The sequence below is a fragment of the Macaca nemestrina genome, chromosome 14 (genome assembly GCF_043159975.1).
Source record: "Macaca nemestrina isolate mMacNem1 chromosome 14, mMacNem.hap1, whole genome shotgun sequence".
Taxonomy (NCBI): domain Eukaryota; kingdom Metazoa; phylum Chordata; class Mammalia; order Primates; family Cercopithecidae; genus Macaca; species Macaca nemestrina.
In genome coordinates, this window is record NC_092138.1 from 68,753,566 (window position 1) to 68,775,775 (window position 22,210).

Below are 22,210 nucleotides of genomic sequence, written 5' to 3' on the forward strand. Positions count from 1 at the left end.
GAGATCGAAGACCTCTTGACTCAGGTCCCTGGGATGGCTCCACTCAGGGTTGGGGAGTTTCTTGTGTGACTTGGTTTCCCACGTCCTCCCCATTTTGGTTGCCCATATGCTCCAAGCTGTCCCTGTCTTCCGGGTCATACTCGGACTCTGCAGATGGGGGCTGAGAACTGCTCAGTAGAGCGGGTCCCCAAAAGGATTCCCGATGTCACATCTCAGAAAAACAGCACTAGCCGGACCCCAAGAGATCATGGGGTACAGAAAGAGGAAACGGAGTCAGCATGCCAAAGGCCACCCACACAGGGCAGAAGCAGGAACAAGATCCAGGTCTCCAGCCTCCCAGTCCAAAAGAGTGTGCTAAAACACAGAACAGAGTCCTGTCCTCCTATACCTGGATACAGTACCAAACATTTTTGTTCCTTATCTGTGTTGCTCTAAGTAATAGTGGAAACTCGTCTGTGGAGGGACAAATTCCAAAGATGGTTAGGAAAGAAAGGCCTTATAATTGTGAGCTCAGGGCTCAGTGGTCTTATTGAGGCTCTCCTGGACTCACAGCTTTGAAAGGTGAACTGTGTTTCTCCAGAGAGTGCTTTAGGCTGGGAATGATGGCAGACCTTAGGTCTTTTCTGCTAGAAAGGCCTGCAGAGCATCAGCAGCCCCCACGATGCGAGGGGAAAACTGGAGTGCATTCACTCCACCCACATTTTCCAAGTGCCCAGCTGGAGACAGCCCTCGTGCTGGGCTCTGTGGACAGAGGTATTCCCATGGGGTCTGGGAATGGGTAGAAAAATAGAGAAATCCTACTCTGCTGGAACAATGCTTGATCACAAACGTGGTGGCGTGTCAGAGGTGGCAGGAGCAAGGAAAAGACCAGGAGGTTAGAGCAATGGGCTCCAAACCTTTTTTTTTTTTTTTGAGGTGGAGTCTGGCTCCATCACCCAGGCTGGAGTGCAGTGGCACAATCTTGGCTCACTATAACCTCTGCTTCCCAGGTTCAAGTGATTCTCCTGCTTCAGTCTCTTGGGAAACTGGGATTACAGGCATGTGCCACCACACCTGGCAAATTTTTTTTGTATTTTTAATAGTGATGGGGTTTCACCATGTTGGCCTGGCTGGTCTCAAATTCCTGACCTCAGGTGATCTCCAAACTTTTTTGATCATTCACTTCTTCTACAAGAAAAGAAACCAAAAAACAAAAAACAAAAAAACAAAAAACCAAAAAAACTGAGCTCACACCCCATTATCTTATATTCTATACAAGTAACCATTATCAAACCTCGCAAGACAAAACGTACACTGAGTGAGATTCATCACCAACCAGAGTGACTGTAAATACGTATTTCAAAATGTCCCCTAACATAAACAAACAAACTTGAGCTGACTTCTTGTCAGACTTCCTAGCTTGTCACTGTTTTTGTCCTGGGTCTTGTGGCTGATGAAGTGACTGCACTGGAAACCCCAGTGTTAATTCTCTCACTTTTTTTCTCTTTCAAATTTGTTTTTATTAAAAAAAATTTTTTAGAGACAGAGTCTCGCTCTGTCACCTAGGCTGGAGTGCAGTGGTGCCATCATAGCTCGTTGTTGCCTACAACTCCCTTGAGGAGGACTCAAGCAATCCTCCTGCTTCAGCCTCCTGAGTAGCTGGGACGACAGGCATGTGCCACCATGCCCGGCTAATTTTTAAACTTTTTCTTGAGACAGGGGTTTGCTATGTAGCCCAGGCTTGTATCACATTCCTAGCCTCAAGCGATCCTCTTGCTTTGGCCTCCCAAAGTACCAGGATTACAGGCCGGCACTCAACCTCTTCCATTTCCTTGTCTTCACGTACTAGCATTATTAGCATAGTAAGTAAGCACTACTAACAAGTCACAATTTTTCAGTAGGAATCTTTAAAAACCACGTGTCCATTTTGTAAGGGCTAGTTAGCTTAAAGTGGTGAATATAATTTGTAAATCCAATCTGGATTAGTCTGGATTAACCTGGATTAATTAACCAGGTTAATTAATTGGGATAACTTCCAAAAACAGACCAAAGAGTAAGGTCATTACCCTTTCTCAGAGTGTTTCCCCTTCTCTCTGGAGAGTCCTGGACCACATGAGACACGAGGCTGCCTGACACCCCAGCTGGGGAGTGTGTCTCCACCTGGCAAATGTGAGTAAAGCTGAATTTTTTTGTTTTATTTGTTTAGATATTTTTTCCTGCACCCCAATGTGCATCTTGCATAGATCCCTTTGGAGGCAATTGGGATAGAAGATGAAGAGAGTCAGAGATAATTTTTAAGCTCAAAGGATGGCAGAAATGATCTAGTCTACCCTTCACTTTGCCGGTGAGGAAACAAGAACCTGAGAAGGGATGTGACTTGTCCAAGGTCACCTGGCTGGTCAGTGGCAGATCCTGGCGAGAATGCACATCTCTAGGCTTTGATGCTACAAATGGCTGCTAAAAGTGGCCACAGTCTAGCTCTTTACTGGTCCTTTTACTTTACTGTGCCTCTCGGCTGGCTTCACTCTGAAGCCTCATTTTCCTCATCTGTAAAATGGAACGAATCAAACCAGCTCTTGGGCTGCTGTTTGAGTGCCCGTAAAGTCTCGCTGACATCTGTGGGCTGGGAAGAAACCCTTCCCTAGGCTCTGGAAGGTCCTACGTGAGTGGCCGAGATCTGGGACTGCTAGAATATGAGGATTCTGCCTCTGCCTACCAGCCACAATAGTGACTCTGCAGGACGCCGAGCCCCTGCTGCCCAGCATTGTGCTGGCCTGGGCCTGGCGTGTTGGTGGGCAGCTGTGGACATGGGTCCTGGGTTTCATGAAGCAATGACCTGCAATCCTGCTCCTATCTCTCATCCTCCCCATCTTCCAGGTCCTTCCTGCCTCCTCCAGGCTGTCCTCATCTCAGATCCCACCTCTCTAAAGCTGAGACCCCACTTGGGCTACTGGTAGGTGGCAGCATCCTCTATTCCAAAACCTTCAATAGCTTCTCAGCTGGGGATTCAAAGCCAAGGTGTGGCCCAGGAGTATATCAAGAAGGGATGTGAGGCAAGCGGGGAAGGGGAAGTGGCAGGGACAAGGGCAGGAGGGAGGTGAGCAGTCGGTCGGGCGCAGACACTCAGGAGGTGCATTTTCAACAGATAACTTAAAAATAGGCCAGGCACGGTGGCACTTATCTGTAATCCCAGCACTTTGGGAGGTCGAGGCGAGTGGATCACAAGGTCAGGAGTTCGAGACCAGCCTGATCAGCATGGTGAAACCCCGTCTCTACTAAACATACAAAAATTAGCCAGGTGTGGTGATGGGCGCCCATAATCCCAGCTACTCAAGAGACTAAGGCAGGAGAATTGTTTGAACCCAGGAGGCAGAGGTTGCAGTGAGCTGAGATCACGCCACTGCACTCCAGCCTGGGTGACAGAGTGAGACTCCATCTCAAACAAAACAAAACAAAACAAAACAAACAAACAAAAAACTGCCTCAACGTCTGACATTTTATGATCATAATGTGCCTGCAATTCTAAACAATGTTAGAGCCAAAACACTCCTCCCTGACAGGGCAGGCTGCACCTACCTCCCTGCCCTTGGCATCTGGCAAATACCTTACGCTTTGCCTCTTATACTGAGCCAAACCAAACCCTATGTTCATCGCATCCCACATAGGCCTAGTAAGTTTTCCCCTCTCCAGTCCTTGGGTTACATCGTTTCCTTTGCCAGTAACGCCCTATCCACCACTCTGTATGACCGACTGCTACAAGGCTCAGCTTAGAGAAATGCTGCCTCTTCCAGGAAGTCTCCCTGCAAGCATTCCCATCCATCCCCTCGGAGGCCATGGCTCCCTCACATCATGTTTTCACCTCCAAAGGAAAACTCAAGAAAGGAACCCACAACACAGAAAACCATACAAGGAGAGTCACTTCTGAGCTGTGTGACCTCAGACAAGTCCCATGGCCTCTTGGAGCCTCAGTTTCACCTCCTTAAAAGAACCATCTCATCTCCAAATACTCTCCTTTCCTTGACCTGCACCATCCCTTCTTTTGACCACACAGTGAACTAACTCTGTCACTGGGTGAAAATGCTCCATCTGCTTCCAAAGTCACTAATTCAAGCACCCCTCCTGACCGCACCCTCCCCACCTCCAGCCTCCTGTCACCTGCCAGATGTGACCAGCCCTTTGCCAGTGTCCCCTCTGATGGATCCATAAACACAGGTTCAGGCCCGAGGAGAGGGCCCTGGAAGCCACAACCAGAGACCCCTCTCCAGGATGACACAATGCATCAAGCAATGCCCCGACTCCACCACCACGCTCAGCACCAGCTTTGCTGAACGGCCAGCTCCAGGGATGGTGTAGGGGCCATGTGATTCCCATGGGCATGCTGTGGAAGCCCATTTCTTGTCCCCAGTAACCTGGGACATCAGCTCACTCTTATCAACACCCTAAAATGCTTCACCCCACTGACTTTTTTTCACATCATCTGGCAAACCCCAGCACTGGGTGAACCAGGATATCCAAGCTCAGCTGGGAGGAAAACAGTGGACAATAACCAGCCCTGGGCAGAAGGCCCCAGTGCGGTGAAGGCTGCTCCCATGTTGTTTGTGTCCCCCAGCACGACTCCCTCTGCAAGTCAGGCCATGAGAAGGGCACTGCCAGAAAAGCCAGAACCCACGGGCACCCATGTGGCCTCCCTTTTCTTGTATCCAATGCCAATCCATCACTAATCCCAGCCTCCTGTACCACCTTCAAATTATCTCTCTCTCTTGTTTTTTTTTTTTTTAGAGATGAGGTCTCACTATGTTGCCAGGCTGGTCTGGAACTCCTGGCTTCAAGAAATCCTCATGCCTCGGTCTCCCAAAGTGCTAGGATTATAGGTGTGAGCCACAGTGCCTGGCTCTAAACATCTGTTAAACTTGGTCATTTAGTCTCCGCCACCAACCATCTTGCCCTTGATCTTTTCGAAATACATAAATGTGAGCAGACCATTCGGCGGCCATTGTTCTACTTCCCCAGCCTCACCTTGCCCAGGGATCTGAGCTGCACATGGTGCTTTCAGTTCCTCAAAGGCCTGTTTCCTCCAGCCGGAGAGCTTTTGCAAGGCTGTTTCTCCTGTGCAGCATGCCTCCCTCCCCACCCTCACCTGGTCACCCCCTTCTCATCTTTCAGATCTCAGCTCAACGTCCTTTCCTTAGAACATCCCAACCATCCCCTCGCAGGCCACGGCTCCCCTCACATCATGTTTTCATCTCCAAAGGAAAACTCAAGAAAGGAACCCACAACACAGAAAACCATAAAGGAGAGTCACTTCTGAGCTGTGTGACCTCAGACAAGTCCTATGGCCTCTCTGAGCCTCGGTTTCACCTCCTTAAAAGAGCCATCTCATCTCCAAATACCCTCCTTTCCTTGACCTGCACCATCTGTGCCCTGGACTGCAGCCTTCTGCGGTGACCCTGGACTCAGCACATTCTCTACTCTGCACGCCCTTCACTCCTCTCTCCTCCTCCAGGTTCTGTGGGACTCTACGATGACTGTCCATCTCCCGTTTGGTCGGTGAGCCCTCAAAGATGGACCTATGTCTGTTTTGCTGTGCTTGGTATCTCTATTGCTTTACATACAGAGAGCAATCAATTGTGAACAAAGGTCCTAGTCAAAAAATTACATTGAAAGATAACTTTTTAGGGAACGAATGAATGGGTCAGTCTGGGCGAGGCTCCAGGATGATCTGTGTGGGGCAGATATCTCGACAGCCTTTCTCCAGGGCACACCACACAGGCCGAGCCACTCCTGGAATGGTTTCAACAAGGATGAGGCTAGTGACCCTGCCAGCAAGCTCTCAAAGCTCCTTCCTGTTCATTATCTCCCCAGCCCTCCTCCACACTCCCCACCCCCATTACTCAGAGTACCAGCTTTTTAATGACCAGGCCACTGGAACATTTCTGAGCTGGCAGTGTGGAGATTCTGTTCTTCCCAAGGGCCAGGACCCAGGAACCTTTTCTTTGTGGGGTTGGATGAGGAAAAATAAGTGGAATCTAATTAGACCAGGTTCAAAGCCCACCTTTGCCTCTTGCTGGCTCTGTGACCGCGCAAATTTACTCAACCTCTCTGGGCTCCTGCCTCCTTATTTGTAAAAAGAGGACAAGACTATCTAGCTACAATGCGATGGTGAAGATGCAATGAGTGAATACACACTAAGAGTCTCACTGGGGGCCTGCCACGTGTCACATGATTCCAAGACAGTTTTTTACATTTTAACATCTCTGAAACTGGGATGCAACTTACAATAATAGTTTTTGTTGCTTTTTCTTTCTTAATGGATTATAAAATAAGGGTACATCTCACAACAGATAAGCCCTGCTTTGAATGAAATACCACAGTAGCTTAGATTCTTTACTTCCCTTGCAAAGAGGCTGGAACGCCTGTGAGTTCCAGCCAGAACACAAATCGTTAAGGGACAAGGGTCTGTTGAGGCCTAGCATTCACCCTGGATCTCCAAAGCTTCATGGAATTTGAAGGCTCAGGCCCTTCCCTGGCCTGGCGCCCCTGTGGATCTGTCTCAGCTGTCCTAGTCTTGCTCAGAAAGTGGCCCAAACTTCAGCAGGACCCTCACCTCTGCCTCTGACCCTCTGTTGCTACTGATGTGGTAGGTTCCACAGTGTGCTTGCAGCCACCCAAAACCCCAAGTCTTTGTCCCAAGAAAAGAGTCCTAGCTCCCACCTTCAGAAACCCCCACAGACGTCTCCTCCAGTGTGACTCCATCAAGCCATCCCTGGACTCTGCTCCCAACTGTTCCAAAGGCCAGCACTGGGGATGTCATCCAGGCCTCACCAAAGTCCTTATGCTGTGAGTGCTGCCTTCATCCCTGCAGCCTGGTGATGTCAGACCGGCCTGATCATTTTATTATCTAAATATCATTATAACTTATATTGCATACATAGTTGGCCCTCTGTATCTGTGGGTCCTGCATCTGTAGATTCAACCAACTCAGATGGAAAATACGCGAAAAAATAAAAAATACCAATACAACAATTAAAAAATACAAATTTAAAAATACAGTATAACGGGCCAGACATGGTGGCTTACACCTGTTATCCCAGTATTTTGGGAGGCCGAAGCAGGCAGATTACTTGAGATCAAGAGTTTGAGACCAGCCTGGCCAACATAGCGAAACCCCATCTCTACTAAAAATGCAAAAAATTAGCTGGGCATGGTGGTACATGCCTGTGATTCCAGCTACTTAGGAGACTGAGGCACAAGAATCGCTTGAACCCGGGAGGCAGAGTTTGCAGTGAGCCGAGATTGCGCCACTACATTTCAGTCGGGGTGACAGAGCAAGACTCTGTCTTAAAAATATGTATATACGGCCGGGCGCCGGTGGCTCACGCCTGTAATCCCAGCACTTGGGAGGCCGAGATGGGTGGATCACGAGGTCAGGAGATCGAGACCATCCTGGCTAACACGGTGAAACCCCATCTCTACTAAAAATACAAAAAATTAGCCGGGCGTGGTGGCGGGAGCCTGTAGTCCCAGCTACTCGGGAGGCTGAGGCAGGAGAATGGTGTGAACCCGGGAGGCAGAGCTTGCAGTGAGCCGAGATAGCGCCACTGCACTCCAGCCTGGGTGACAGAGCGAGATTCCATCTCAAAAAAAAAAAAAAATGTATATACAGTATAACAACTAGTTACATAGCATTTACATTGTGTTAGGCATTGTAAGTGATCTATAGATGACTTAAAGTATACAGGAGGGTGTGTGTGTAGGTTACATGCAAATGCTACATCATTTTATATCAGGGATTTTAATATCCACAGATTTTGATATCCTTGGGTGTCCTGGAAGCTGAATATCTAGGAATAACTGTACACATATCACCAAAATCTTTAAAGAAATAAATTTATCTATCATGTATAACATTATTTTATTTTATTTTAATAGAGGCAATGTCTTACTTTGTTGCCCAGGCTGGTCTCAAACTCCTGGCTTCCCAAAGTGCTGGGATTACCGGGAGGAGCCACTATGCCCAGCCAAAACATTTTAAATGTAGAAAAGACTAAAGAAAACAAAATTCTACCACCTAGTGATAATTAGCTTGATGTCTCTCTGTCTGAATATTTTGCTATGTCTGCATGCTGGGGAAAGATTCTTTTCTCATATTCAAACCCAAACAGGCTCATTCCACATGTACTACTCTTTCTCTTACCATGACATGGTGGCCCTCTCTCTAAACAGACTGGTTCCTTCATGGTGGCCCCACGGTGCTCCAGTCCTCTATCCCTACCCCTGGCAGGTCCCAGGCCTCTACAGGGATGTAGTGCTTTGGGTCTGACGTTGTTCCTCCTCATCCTCAGAATGGGGCTGTGATCTGCGATGCGGTCATGGCTGCCTTCAGGGACCCCACCAAACAAAGCCTCACCCAGGCACAGAAATACTCCAGAACTCTTAAATCAAGGGATGTATGTTTAATGGCGGTTGCCTGTCTCTGTCCGATTTGATTGTAGCCCTTTCAAAACCAACCAGAAGTTCTCCCAGCCCCACATGCTGGCCTGGTATTTTCCTAACCGCTAGGGGCCCCAGAAATCACAATAAATAATGAATAGGTAGGTGCCTGGCATTTTGTAGTTCCTAAAGTGCCTCCTTACTTTTATCCAATTTATAGCCTTACAACAAGCCTATAAATTAGGCAGAGCAGGTATTTATTATCCCCATTTTATAAATGAAGAAACTGACACTTGAAGAAGTGAAGTGACTGACCCAGTATCTTCCCTTATTTTTCTACCCTTCATAGTCTGGCCATCTCCAAATCCCACTAACAACCCAGCTCAGGCATCAGCTCCTCTAGGGAGGCTTCCCCGACCCCCCACTTCCACCCTAGGCTGGGTTAGGTGCCCCTCCTGGAGGCCCCACAGCTCCTGGGCTTCCCTCTGATAACCGTAGTGCTCCTGCCAGGCTATGGGCCCTCGCAGCTGTGATGGGTCCAGCTCGTCTACACTCACACTCCCCAAGCATTAGAAAAACATCAATAGATGGTTGCTGGGGTGAAGATCATTTCAATGACTAAGGCAGGAATTATTCTCCCCCTTTCACAGATGAGGACACTGAGTCATAAAGAAGGGTGAAGACTTGCCTAAGGAGCATGTCAGTAGCGGGGTCACCTCTCCTTCCTTAGAGGCCTGGGTTCTTTTGCTGCACTGTATCCCTTGTTGTCTGCGATCTTAGACTCCAAACCATTGCTGGAGGCTAGTTTCTGATGTCTCGGGCAGGTCTACCTGGTCAGCCAGGTGTGAAAGGGAGGTTGGCAGGAGGGAGGCTCTGTCTGCAGTGGGCTCAATTCTCCAGCCTGGGCCAACACCCTGGTGCAGCCTTAGGAACAGCCACAGGAGTTGCCCAGTTATTGAGCACGCCATGGACCACACCCTGTGCAAGAACTTCCCTTGCACTTCTTACTTCATCCTGTGGCTGGGGCCATTATGATGCCATTCTGCAGGTGAGCCAGGAAAGACCCTGGCCTAAGGCCACTCAGTGTCTGAGATGGGGCTAGAAGCCAGGGCTGCATCACTGGCAGCAGGCAGCCCCAGGAGTTTGCTGGCACCAGAGCCAGAAATAAATGCACAGTCAGAGTACAGGAGACAACTCTCAGGGGGCCTGCAATGTGGGCAAAGCCCCAAACTCACCTCCCACCCAGGGCTGGCTGGAGGGACAAGACTCTTGGGCCCAGAGAACACATGCTTGCCCTGGTAGTCCCCTGCACTGCCTGTGGGCAGGGACATGCCATTTGTCAGACCCCTGCAAACTCCAGGCTCAAGGCCAGGCTAGAAGCAGCTGTCATATCAACCCTGCACAAATGCTCAGCTCCCAATTTCTTATTTGAATGAGACTTCACATATCTGCTCCTGACTGGCTGACAGATGCTGAGCAAGGCCCCATCTCTCATTGGGCCTCACTTTACCTATCTGTGAAATGATGCCATGAGTGGGGTGGCTGGGTGGGGAGGGGCTAGGTTTGGGGGATGGTATCTTAATGGAACCCACCAACTCTGACATTCCCAGGATTGACTACAGGCAGCAGGGGATGGTGATTAAGACCCTGGATGCTGGAGGCAGATGACATGGATTGAATGTATGATCCTGGGCTAGCTACCCAACTTCCCTGGGCCTCAGTGTTCTCATCTATAAAATGGGAATGATAGTAGAAAAAAGACAGAAAGTAAATGTTTATATTGATTATGTGGGATGAGAAGAGGAGAAGATATGGTAATTTATTTTGTCTGTTTTCCTGCCTTTTTCTAAAAGTCTCCATTATCAAGTGTTTATACTTTTAAAAATGTATTTTCTTTGTAAATTAACTTTATGAGATATCATTTACATACAATATATCCATTTTAAAATGGGAGAAATAATAAGTAACAGTATCTACTGTATAGGTTGTTATGGGGATTGGGTTAATGTACATAAAATATCAGATGGTGGTAAGAAGTGCTAATAAGTGTTTGTTAAATAAATAAGCCCAGGGCCAGCCTGGCTTCCTCCTCATCCTCCTCCTGCTCACCTGGCCTGGACCCCAACCTCTCTTCTAGCACTGAGTTCACTGCCCAGGTCCCACCGCAGCACTCCAGACCTGGACTATTTCTACAGCCGTCTCTCTGCACCTGTCTTCGTCCATTGCTGCTGCTACAACAAAATACCATAAATTGGGTGCTTTGGCCAGGCGTGGTGGCTCATGTCTGTAATCCCAGCACTTTGGGGGGGTGGGGAGGCCGAGTAGGGCGGATCACGAGGTCAGGAGATCGAGACCATCCTGGCTAACACAGTGAAACCCCGTCTCTACTAAAAATACAAAAACAAAATTAGCCGGGTGTGGTGGTGAGCGCCTGTATCCCAGCTACTGGGGAGGCTGAGGCGGGAGAATGGCACGAACCTGGGAGGTAGAGCTTGTGGTGAGCCGAGATCCTGCCACTGCACTCCACTTGCACTCCAGCCAGGGTGACAGAGCGAGACTCTATCTCAAAAAAAAAAAAAAAAAAAGAGCCAGTCATGATGACGGATGCCTGTAATCCCAGCTACTCAGGAGGGTGAGACAGGAGAATCGCTTGAACCTGGGAGACGGTGGTTGCAGTGAGCAGAGATCGCACCACTGCACTCCAGCCTGGGCAGCTGGGCGAGACTCCATCTCAAAAAAAAAAAAAAAAAAAAAAAAAAAATTTGGGTGCTTTATTAACAACAGAAATGTATTTGTTACAGTTCTGGAGGATGGAAGTCCAAGACTAAGGCAGCAGATTTGGAGTCTGGTGAGGACCCACTTCCTGGGTCATAGAACGCCGCCTTCTTATTGTGTCTTCATGTGGTGGAGCGGGTGAGGGTCTCCTGGGGCCTCTTTCATAACAACACCAATCCCATTATGAGGGCTCTGCCTTCCTAACCTGATTCCCTCCCAAAAGCCCCACCTCCTAATACCGTCACCTTATGGGGTAAGATTTCAACATATGAGCTTTGGAGGAACATAAATATTCAGACCATGGCAATCTCACAGGAATCACACCAATATTCAAATCTGGCCATGTTCCTACCCAATTCAAAAGCCTTCCATGGCTCCCCGCTGACCCTGGCTGAAAGTCCTAGATTCTCCATGAGACACAGTTTCAATAAGCCACGTAACTTTTCTGTATCTTTGTTTTCTTAACTGGAAAAGAGGAATAAAAAGAGTAGCTCCCTCAGACACTTGCAGGATTCCATCGTGAGCATGGTGGGGTACACAGTCTAGACCAGAGCCTGCCTGTTCCTCTCTTCCTCTTCTCTTGGACCATCAGTCTGTTCCAGCTCGCGCTTTTCTGAACACGCCAGGCATGGTCCTGCCTCAGGGCTTTTGCCCCAGCTGTTTCCTGCACCTGAATGGCTGTTTCCCCAGAAATGAGCCTGACTCACCCCTCTCTTCCTTCAAGCCTTTGCCTAAAAATCACCTTCTCAATGAGGCCCCCAGCCCACCCTCATTAAAACTGCACCCCTCTTCCCATCACCCTCGCATACCCTAACCCCTCCTATATTTGCTCCATCTCATTTATCACCTATTTTATTTATCACCTATTCATCTATTTTACTTACTGTTTTTCATCTGCCTTTCCCCGCATCTGATTGTAAGTTCTTTGGGGGAAGATCTTTCTGGTCTATTTTGTTTAATGTTAGCACCTTCCCCCTTTCCCCAGCACTTAGAAAATACCTAGTACAGGTTGGGTGTGGTGGCTTACGCCTGTTATACCAACACTTTGGGAGGCCAGGATGGTCGGATCACTTGAGGTCAGGAGTTCGAGTCCAGCCTGGCCAACATGGCAAAGCACCGTCTCTACTGAAAATACAAAAATTAGCTGGCATGGTGGCACGCACCTGTAATCCCAGCTACTCAGGAGGCTGAGGCATGAGAATCACTTGAACCCAGGAGGCAGAGGCAGAGATTGCCGTGAGCTGAGATCATGCCACTGCACTTCAGCCTGGGCAACAAAGAGAGGCTCTGTCTCAAAAAAAAAAAAACAAAACAACAACAAAAAACCTAGTACAATGTAGGTGTCTAATAAATACTAGCTGAATGACCAAACAAACGAATGAACATAAACACTTAGGACAAAATTAGGCTGGTGGTAAATACTCAACGAATGTTAGCTATTATTATTACTATTAGTGATTCTTCAAAGTGAGGCTCTCATGTCCCTCCTCCTTGACTTCTCCAAGCTCATAATCACACCTTCCTTGTCCTCACCACACCCTGCCAATCTCTCAATTATAGTAAGGAGCACACTACTCTTTAAATACCTGTATATCTTTTTCTATTTAGGCTGAACCAAATGAAATTGCCATTTCTTGTAAGTCAAAACAAGTCACATACTGGCCATTTCATGTGGTTTAACCTAGTAAGTTTCCCATAGCAGCCTGCAGACCCCCAGGAGGCACAGTTTGCCCACAGAAGCAAAGTCACCTACTCCTGCCCCTTCAGACCAGGTGTGATTGCAAAGCACGTCCAATCTGTTCTGAAGGAGGCAAGGCACGGATTATAGACTTACAATACAAGAAGATTCTGCTCAATTATTTTCTGGACCTCCTGAGATTTAACAGAGAAGATAAAAACACACCAACTTCTAAAACAATCCAGCTTCTGGTCATTTTGAAATAGCAGAGATTTAAGGCTGAAACCCCTCGGTGGGGAGCTAGCTGCCTGCCTCTAAGGAGATTCAATTAACGAATCTCCTTCCAATCTCGGCTTGGCTACTGAGAATTGTTCACTCTAAGAGGTTGGCTGTCAGAGCTCAAACAAATTCAGCAACTGCTGAGTCTACCCTCATTTCACAGATGGGGAAACTGAGGTCCAGAGAGGGGAACGGATTGGCCCAAGGTAGGGCAGAGGAACACTTCATCCTGGAATCTATGTCTGCTGACTTTAGTCTCATGGTCTTTCTTCTGGATTAAACTGTTTCTATGCTGGCCAGACTCTGGTATTGTAAGCTTCAGTGCCACTATTTTTTTAAGTTGTATTTGTCAAATGAAATGTTTATTAAGCCTCAGATAAAACACTGAACACTTCTTCACTAGACGGTAACTTCTTTCTTTATTTTTTTGAGATGTTGTTTCGCTCTGTCGCCCAGGCTGGAGTGCAGTGGTGCAATCACGGTTCACTGCAACCTCTGACTCCCGGGTTCAAGTGATTCTCCTGCCTCAGCCTCCCGAGTAGCTGGGATTACAGGCATGTGCCACCATACCTGGCTAATTTATATATTTTCAGTAGAGACAGGGTTTCATCATGTTGCCCAGGGTGGTCTCGAACTCCTGACCTCAGGTGATCCGCCCACCTTGGCCTCCTAAACTGCTGGGATTACAGGTGTGAGCCACTGCGCCCAGGCCAGAAGACAACTTCTTACAAATAACAGCACTACATATGTCTCTCTCTATAGTTACTTCCTTAGGATAAAGCCCTCAAAGTAGCTGGCTAAAGGCAAAGGGCAAGTAGGGTCATTTTCATGACAACAGGCTACCAGATTGCTCTGCAAAATTAAATGCCACAGGCGAATCCCTACAGCCTTGCCAGCGCAGAGTTTCATCCTTTTATTTTTATTTTTCCTAATTTTACAGGAATAAATACAGCCTCCTTTCATTTATTAAATGTTATGTGTTTTCTGGGGGAAAAAAAGGCACTCCAATCTTGGAATCAGGATCCCTGGGCTCGGTTGCTGGTTTGCTGTGTGACCTTTGCCCAGTCACATCCCCTCTGGGGACAGGGGATGCCTATCTGTAAAATGAGGGGGTTGAATGAGATGATGTCTTAAGGCTCCTTTCAGCTTAGACATTCCATAATTCCATGGTGCACTTAAAAACTATTAGCAATTAAAGTCATAGCATGACTTTTTAATAACCCGAATCTGCCACGCTCCTAAATCAGGCCAAAAAGGCTTGAACTAGGCAAGCAGGAAAACAGGGCCCAGATTATACATGTGTCGAGATGACAGGAGACCCAGGTAGCACTTAAGCCTGTGCGTCGGAGCTGGGCTCATGGGCCAGCAGGTATACTTTGCCTGCTTTTACGAGGGGATAATAACACTCATTTGTGGTCCGGCTCCCAGTCCTGTGCAGCTCCACCATGGCCGCAGGGCAAGGTCATAGGCACTACTTCAGCCCTAGAATTCCACAGACTTTCAGTCCGAGGTAGCTCACCCCAGGTTCTGCTTGCATACCTGTGATGACAAAGAGCTCACGACCTGTCCAGGGGCCTCCTGCCCTCTTTTGGCTGTAAGAAAGTCCCTGGGTGCGGGGCAGGTCATGAAGGGGACAAGAAAGTCCAGAAGGCTGAGAAGTGATTCTTAGACACCGCTCCCTCAAACAGGGCAGGCATCAGGCAGGTGGAGAGGAGGCCACATGGGGCAGGAAAGGCCTGCAGAGGGGCTCCGGCTCTCCTCACTCCAGACCTCTCAGAAGGTCCCCAGGAGGGGCAGGAAGCTCGAGAGACATATTCCAGTTGAGGCACATTCCAGTTTTGAGGCACAGGTGGGTTCTGAACAACCCCCGGGAAAGCGGAGGTCCCACAGTCTGCTCTGGGGCAGACACCTCAGCTCCCTCTTCTTGCCTTGGCTCCCTGGGCTTTGATGGGAGAAACTGCTGGGGCTGGAGGTGAGCATACTTAAGGGACCTGATTACTGCTCCAGGGTGAGGGAGGAAGGGTCAGAGGTTGTTTGTGTGTTCAGAGCAGGACCAGCAGGAGAGGCAGTGACTGGGTAGCAGATTCCAGCCTGGTTTACAACTAATGAGATCCCCATCACAAGGAGTGTGCGAGGGGGCAGCAAGACCTTCCAGAGGGGGTCTTACAGAGGGGCTGGGCCAGATGCCATAGGTCTTCTTTACCTAGGGAGCCTGGACCACAGTCCCTCAGACCTGTGCTCTGTCCCATCCCTTAATGAAACGCAGACACAGCCCCTTGGCATTGTTACCCCTCTGAGGTCCAGGCGTGGCCGCCAGTCAACCCTTGTCACACCAGCTAGTGTGTGTCACACCTTATCACACACTAGCTCTGGGACACAGAGCTAGGCACCAGCACCTGGCCCGGGTGGGGAAGGGGAAGGAGCTGTCCTGTACCACTCTGTAAATCGAGGTGCCTACGTGGGGCTGGTCCAGGCAGTCGTGCCGCCAGGAGTCCAGCCACCTCCAACCTAGGGCTCCTCCAGCCCCAGACGAGTAAACCCTCTTGGTGGGCCGGCTGATGCCCCACCTGCACGCCCAGGCCGGCTTGGCGGGGACCCGGGGATGCCCCCCCACCCCACCGTTTCCTGTACCAGGAAGCTGAGGCCCAGCAGGTAACGCAGCCAAGAGGGGGAGGGTCCCGACAAGAGTCCCATGGAGCACCCGGGCCACAGCAGGGGCCTGTAGGGACCGGCTGGCCGCGCCCAGAGTGCGCTTCCCTCACCGCGGGCTGGAGGGGTGGGAGGTGCAGACAGTACTCATGCGGGCAGCGAGCCGTCGGGAGCCCGGACCTCGGGGCGGCCCCTCCCAACAACCCCGAGAGAAGGGGGCCACCAATGAGCCCGCTATCCTGACGGGGAAACTGAGGCCTGAAGAGGAGCAGTGCTTTGTGCAAGGTCACGCAAAGGGGCTGAAAGCCAGGTCCCCCGCGCGCCGAGCCCCGCATCCCTCCCTCTCCGAGAGCTGAAGCCGCGGGGGGCTCAGTGCGCACGTCCCGCCCGACGTCCCCATCGCGCAGACCGGGAAGGCACGGCCGGCGGCGCGGGGCCGCCCTACCTTGATGACGGCCGCGCAGGTGGTGGTGGCGGTGGCGGCGGCGGCGTCCAGCTCCGGCTCCGCGCTCCTCGCCGCCCGCCGACTCCCGGCGCCCAGAGCCGCCGCCGCCTCCCTCTGCAGCCCGGCGGGCGGGGCTGGAAGGCGGGGCGGGGGCCCGGCCAAAGGTCCGCCCTCTCGCCCGCCCCGCGGGTCCGCCCTGGCCACCCTTTTCCGCCCCCACGACCCCAACCGCGCTCCTGGCTTCCCGGGGCGGGTCTCGGGGCGCGCACACGTGCTGGGAGCAGGCGCGCACACGTCGCAGTGATTGGGGCGGGTTGCTGGCCACCAGGCGGAGGCTGGGGACAAGCAGAGCCGCCGGCCCCACGTCCCGCCGTGCCCTCTCTGCGTGGTGTGGGATGAGGAACCTGACCTCCGGGAGCCTCAGTTTCCCCCGTGGTGAAATGGAGACAATAACCGCGTCGGCCTCTTAAGGCTGTTTGAGCCCTGGATGTGACAATCCCGGACAGGTACAGTGCGCGCGCAGAGCCCGACCGGGGAAGCGCTCCTTTCCCCGAGCAGTTACAGCTGTTACCGAGGCTTCCCAGTCCGCAGGGAGGAGAGGAGCCGGGAGCGCCGCTGGGAGCAGAGGAGGACGCCCTTCCTTCTCTCGGGACCAGCGGGGGCGCTGCTGCCCAGCCTCGCCGGCTGGGGAGCCCTGAGGACACTAGACAATGGGGAGGCCCTACCTTTGGGTACCACCCCTACCGAACACTACTGAGCCACGCACTGCTCTAAGCGCCTTCTGTGCATTACCTCCATTCACTGTCACACAGGCCTATGAGGTTGATACCATTACTCACCTATTTAACACAAAAGAAAGCTGCGGCACACAGAGGTTAAGTACCTAGGTTAAGATCACAGGGCTGGTCATGCGACCCCAGGCAGTATGGCTCCCAGGGCTGCTAAGCTCACAGCCACTCTACCACACCACGTCTCCGAAGAGCTCTTGGTTTTGTTCAGTCAAGACCATTATCTTGAGGGCCTTGAACTGCTCCGTGGCACATAGTAGGCACTCAATATATAGCTGTGGAGTGGATGACAGAGTACACTATTACTACTTTACATATCTGTATCATTTCTTCTAAGCCTAGCAACCCCTTTATTTAGCCACTATTATTACCTCCATTTTACAGATAAGAAATTGAGGCTTGGAGTGGCAAGGTACTTGGGGAGCTCTTGATTCTCTCCTTAGAATGTGACTCAGCTTTCATAGTCCACTGCACCACTCCCCTGCCCAGAGATGGACGGGCTCCCTGCCTACCACCTAAAGCCCAGTGTGCAGTATGGTCCTGAAAACCCTCAGCCTACAGCTCTGATTCAGGCCTTCTGGAGTCGGACTGCCCAGCAGGCAGGCTGAACGCATGCTTCTGGTGTTAGCATGCAAGAGTTGGGTATCTAAACTTTCAAAGAAGCATATGGATGGCTGGGCGCGGTGGCTCATGCCTGTAATCCTAGCATTTTGGGAGGCCAAGGCAGGTGGACTGCTTGAGATCAGGAGTTCAAGACCAGCCTGGTCACCATGGTGAAAACCTATCTCTAGTAAAAATACAAAAATCAGCCGGGTGTGGTGGCATGTGCCTGTATTTCCAGCTACTCGGGAGGCTGAGGCAGGAGAATAACTTGAACCTAGGAGGTGGAGGTTGCAGTGAGCCGAGATTCAGGATTGCACACATGGGGAACCTGACGCCACAGTGGTCATGACCTACCCAGGATCCCCTAGCTAGAAAACCACATAGCACGTCTGGTTCCAAAGTTGGGCCCATCTGCTAGCACCTTCTATTAGGCCTTAGTGTGGATTGGGATGGGCCAGGAAACCTCCCTCTTCCTCCTTCCCAGTGCACCCACATGGCTGGCTTTTTTTTTTGGGAGACGGAGTCTCACTCTGTTGCCCACCCTGGAGAGCAGTGGCGTGATCTCGGCTCACTGCAAGCTCCGCCTCCTGGATTCACACCATTCTCCTGCCTCAGACTCCTGAGTAGCTGGGACTACAGGCGCCCGCCACCACGCCCGGCTAATTTTTTGTATTTTTAGTAGAGATGGGGTTTCACCGTGTTAGCCAGGATGGTCTTGATCTCCTGACCTCGTGATCTGCCTGCCTCAGCTTCCCAAAGTGCTGGGATTACAGGCGTGAGCCACCGAGCCCAATGGCCGGCTTTGTTAATCTTACATGTGTAGGTAAACATCTTGTGTAGGACCAGAACATATGTGTGTGGGGTGGGGGTGGGGGACAAGTTCTCCATCTATATTCCCCACGTGGAACCTTCTGTACGATATGGCCCCATGTCCATGAGGGAGGGGGTTGAGAAAGAATGAGGAGACAGTGCCTGGGGGCTGGCGCTCTGTGTTTGGAGGATAGCAGCCTTGAACATGGGCAATCTCTGGAAGTGAGTACCTCTTCTGTTGGGGAATGTTGGGAGGGGGGCCTTCCACCTCCTTTGACCCAGTCCCTTTATTCTTTGGGATGTTGCCCCAGGGAGGTTCCCTGGGTTACTCCCTTTTCTTCTCCTATAGAGCAGGTTGGCCCACAGCTTGCTGGGGGCCTAAGGCCTGGGGAAGGCATGCTTTGAGCTTGAGGTCCTGTCCTCTAGGGTGGGAAGGTGGGGCTGAGAGGGATCGGATCCTGCAGCCCTGGAAGGCAGCAGCCCCGGGGGAAGGGGACGACAGCTGTGGTGCGGGCCAGGAACCTGACACCAGGAGTGGGCCCCAAACACCCTCCAGAAAGAGCAGGGAAGGGCGGGCAGGTGCCCCAGGGGCAGTAGCAGCAGGCACAGATGCTCTGGGGTGGGCCCGCTGGTCCCTGCTCAGCCTCCCTGCCATGTGGATATCACGCTTCCCTTGTTGTCTCTGATGAAGGGGAGAAATAGTGCTACAATCCCAGCTTGAGGCAACCATGAGGAAATTCTTCCTCTAATTTTCTTTGGCCTAGAACTATCTACTGAGGGTATACCCAGGAGGCCACAGGCCAGGCATGCCCCTTCCCTGGGTTCTTGGGGAAGGTGTTCTAGGTTCCAGAGGTGGGGTAAACCAGGGGGAGTCCTCCCTGGCTTTGCAGTAAGGGCACTAGGCTGGAGCACGGCTCCACCGGTGGCTGTGTGACTTTGGATACATTAGCTAATGTCTCTGACCCCTGTCTACTCATTGGTAACCTGAGCTTGGCCTGGGTGAGTTGACGCTGTAGGACAGGCAGTTCTCAATCCCAGCTCCCTGTCAGGGCCTGAGGAGGCAGTTAGTCCTCACTGTCCTGTGTCCCCAACCCTTCTGTGTATGAGAATGCCTGGGCCCCACCACAGGCTCCAGGCATAGGAACCTAGCACCAACATTTTAAAAAAGCTACTCAGGTGATTTGTATGTGTGTGTGTGTGTGTGTGTGTGTGTGTGTGTGTGTGTGTGTGTGTGACGGAGTTTCGCTCCTGTTGCCCAAGCTGGAGTGCAATGGCATGATCTCGGCTCACCACAACCGCCGCCTCCCAGGTTCAAGCATTCTCCTGCCTCAGCCTCCCAACTATTTGTATGTGTGTGTGTGTGTGTGTGTGTGTGTGTGTGTGTGTGTGATGGAGTTTCGCTCCTGTTGCCCAAGCTGGAGTGCAATGGCATGATCTCGGCTCACCACAACCGCCGCCTCCCAGGTTCAAGCATTCTCCTGCCTCAGCCTCCCAACTAGCTGGGATTACAGGCGCCCACCACCACGCCCGGCTAATTTTTTATATTTTTAGTAGAGACAGGGTTTCACCATGTTGGCTAGGCTGGGCTTGAACTCCTGGCCTCAAGTGATCCACCTGCCTTGACCTCACAAAGTGCTGGGATTACAAGCGTGAGCTATGGTGACCGCTACTCAGGTGATTCTAAGGTGCAGCCAGGTTACACAGTGTTGGGTCAAATGCAAAGTACCACCCACCCCTCTCCCCAGGAGGGCAGGGAAAGAGCATAGCACCCAGCTCTGAGCAGAGCTTCTCCTCTGCCTGGGGTTGGGGGGATGTGGGGAGATGGAGGAGAGAGGAAGAGAAGCGGAGAGGAGGAAGAGAGGGAAGAAGAAAAGGGGGGAAGAGGGGAGAAAGGAGGAAGAAGGGAAGGAGAGGAGAATGGGGAAGGAGGAAAAGGGGGATGAGGGAGGAAGGAGGGGAAAGGAAGGGGAGGAAGGAGGGGAAAGGAAGGGGAGGAAGGACGGGAAAGGAAAGAGGGAAGGAAGAGGCGAGGGGAGGGGCAGGGAAGGGGAGGGAAAAAGGTAGAGGTGGGCTGCCATTTATCCAGTAGCCCCTGTGCCCATTGCCTGATTCTTTGTTGATTGCTGTTGCTGAAGAGGGAATGTGAATTCCAAGGCTAAAGGCAGAGGGACCCCCTGGGCCAGAGCTCCCCGGCAGCTGGGGCTTTTGCAGGCCTCAGGGCCCCACAGGTGGTGTTTCCTTCGTAAGAGGGCTGCTCAGCCCGGGCAAGGTGACTCACGCTTGTAATCCCTGCACTTTGGGAGGCTGAGGTGGGAAGATCACGAGGTCAGGAAATTGAGACCATCTTGGCTAACATGGTGAAATCCTGTCTCTACTAAACATACAAAAATTAGCTGGGCGTGGGGGCGCATGCCTGTAATCCCAGCTATTTGGGAGGCTGAGGCAGGAGAATCGCTTGAACCACGGAGGCGGAGGTTGCAGTGAGTTGAGATTGCACCACTGCACTCCAGCCTGGTGGCAGAGGGAGGCTCTGTCTCAAAAAAAAAAAAAAAAAAAAAAATTGGGCTGCTCGTTCCCATCGGTGGCACTTTCCTCTGTGCCAGGCTCCAAGCTCTGCACCAGTTTACCTGCTTTAGCCCTCCTAGGAGCCTCATGGGGCTGGACCTCTCATCATCCCGACGACCAACCTAGGGGCACAGTATCCAGCCTGTGCAGGGTGCAGCTGGGCCCCTTGGCCGCCCTCAACCCACCAGCACACTTCATCAACAGTTTGGTGGTGAAAGGGCCTCAGCAGATGAAAGAAGTTGAGCAAGAATGAGAAAGGCAGTCAAGCCACAGTGCAGGGTATTCACAGAAAAGCGGGCCCTGGGGCCAGCCAGGAGCCCATGTGGACAGGGAGGAGAGGAACCCTGAGCGTCTCTTCCCCGAGGCTGCACAGGCGGTGCAGTGTAGGGAACTGGGATCCTGGTGCACCAACCCCTCAAATTCACACCTGTGGGTGACCGTAGGGCTAGGGACCAGCCAGGGCCATCACGGGGCCTGTCCATGGTCCCCAGTGATGGGGAAAGCTTCCTCCCCAGCCCAGATGGGAGCCTCAGATCACAGCCAGGAGGTCCCAGGGCAGCGTCCCCTAATCCTGGGTGGTTTTCCAGAGAGGGGGCTTCCTTGTGAGAACCCCCCACGCCCAGTCCTTCATACCAAAGACAGCCAACTCAAGGCTAGGCCAGCACAGACAGAGGTTTTGCTGAGAAATGAGTTGCCAAAGTCACTGGTATGGCCTTCACCCCCTGCCTCAGGTGGGGACAGACTGAAGCCTCTACTTGCTGAGGAGGGACCTGGAGGAGCCTGACCCTGCACTGGGGCCACAGTGGGTGCTGTGACGAGCCAGCCCCGGCTTGCGCTGCAGCAGTCTCCACTTGCCACCTTCTCCTACCCTCCCAACCACCCATTTTTCAGAGGAGAGGTGACCCTCCGTGCCCCAGCCTGTGAAGTGGGCAGTGGGAGGTCACAAATGGGGCACCTGACCCAGGGCTCTCTGCCCAACCCCCACACCAAGTTCCTGGTGGTGCAGCACACGGGGTTTCCCTGGGATCCCCCCAAAATGGACTGTGAGCAGAAAGGAGGAAACAGGATTCAGTACACGGAGAGCATCCTGGATGCAGACCCAGGCAGCACTGAAAAGAAGCTGCTACCCAGAAAGACGAAACTCTAACATCTCAGGGAACCAGGCAGGGGCTGGCCCTACAGATGCTCACAGAAATAGCAGCCAGAGAT

At 51.6% G+C, this 22,210-nt stretch overlaps 1 protein-coding gene across 2 annotated transcripts in view; it reads right to left on the reverse strand.

Moving 5' to 3' along the window:
* Positions 1-16,791, reverse strand: part of LOC105477202 (coronin 2A) — a 69,310-nt gene extending 52,519 nt beyond the window's left edge. Inside the window, exon 1 of one of the 2 annotated variants that reach the window (XM_011733606.3) lies at positions 16,645-16,791. The gene's annotated coding sequence lies outside the window, so the exon portion shown is untranslated. Of the gene's footprint in view, positions 1-16,235; positions 16,367-16,644 lie in introns of those variants that run through there. The other variant, XM_011733605.3, reaches the window with a different exon arrangement.
* Between the last annotated feature and the right edge of the window lie 5,419 nt (positions 16,792-22,210).